The sequence below is a fragment of the Colobus angolensis genome, unplaced genomic scaffold (genome assembly GCF_000951035.1).
Source record: "Colobus angolensis palliatus isolate OR3802 unplaced genomic scaffold, Cang.pa_1.0 Scaffold77, whole genome shotgun sequence".
Taxonomy (NCBI): domain Eukaryota; kingdom Metazoa; phylum Chordata; class Mammalia; order Primates; family Cercopithecidae; genus Colobus; species Colobus angolensis.
In genome coordinates this window covers 3,243,715-3,244,969 of record NW_012121487.1, presented here as the reverse complement: position 1 = coordinate 3,244,969, position 1,255 = coordinate 3,243,715, and positions in this window count along the sequence as shown.

The window sequence follows — 1,255 nt, the reverse complement described above, 5'->3', positions numbered from 1 at the left end:
CGGCAGGCTCTCGGCTTGCTACTGGCAGGCGTGGGGATCTGGGCCGGGCGCTGTCGGACCTCGGGATCTGGGTTGGCTGGTGTAGGTGCTGCGCTGCCCGCGGGGCAGGGGTCCCGGAAAGGGCGCGGGGCTCGGGCAGAAGGACGGAGACTGCTCGGAGTCGGAGTGCGTCGGCCGGCGGGCTCTCGGCTTGCTACTGGCAGGCGTGGGGATCTGGGCCGGGCGCTGTCGGACCTCGGGATCTGGGTTGGCTGGTGTAGGTGCTGCGCTCCCGCGAACACTGAGTCACCGACGCCGGGGCAAAGGCTCTAATAGGTCCTCGTCTGAAGGGAGGAGTGGCCACTGCTCTTAAAGGGGCAGTCCCAGCTCCATGGGGGTGGGGGCAGGAGTGGTGAGGAGGGGGAAAGGCCGTTGGGGTGTGGCGGAGTCGAGCCCCACCCTCTCCAGCGCACCCCTAACTGCGTGAGGCTTAAGCTTCCCCTCTCTTGGCTCCTGCCTGCTCAGTACTGCCCACTCCAAGCTTGCCCCCATTGCCTCAGACCTTCTGGGCTAGAGGGCAGAGCCAAGGAGGGAGAGTGGGTGGGCAAAAGGGTAGCAGAGAAAGAGAGGGAAGTGGGTGCAAAGCAAGGGAGAGGGTCACGCAGGCAGGGCTGGGAGCCAGGAAAGTGGGGGGAGGGCTGAGGCTGGTGCCCATCAGTGTGACTCACCCTTCTTCCACCACTGGCTCTCCCTGTCCTCCCAGTAGTAATAGTGAGTCACCCCAACCCCCCCTCCACACGTGGGCAGCCCATTCAGAGCTGCATCTCAGTGTGCCAGGAGCGGGGTGGAGAAGGAATGCCTGAGTTCCCTGGGGGGAACAAAGTTCTGGAACCTGACTTCCTTTATGCCCCCAATTTGAGGCCAGGGATCAAGGAGTTTGGGGGTCCCTTTTTTGCTTTCTTCTGCCCTAATATATCTCCCTTCAAAACCAAGCATTCGGTTTTAGACCCAAGCAACAAGCCACAGTCCCCTAAAGAAGGCCAAGAATAGGAGCCAGGCACTTCCCCCTTCCATCTCCTGTCCCCTTCCTTTGGACCCAAGCACTGCCTGGGTTCCTTCCCCCTTCAGTCCCTTTCTACTGCTTACCCCACCCAGTCAACTTAATTTTTTTCCCCAGAACTGTACTTATTTTAATGGATAATTTAAAACAGATACCAGAGCTGTGTGTGCATTCATTACGTTGCCAGGACACTAGGTCCCAGATTTCTGTGGTTCC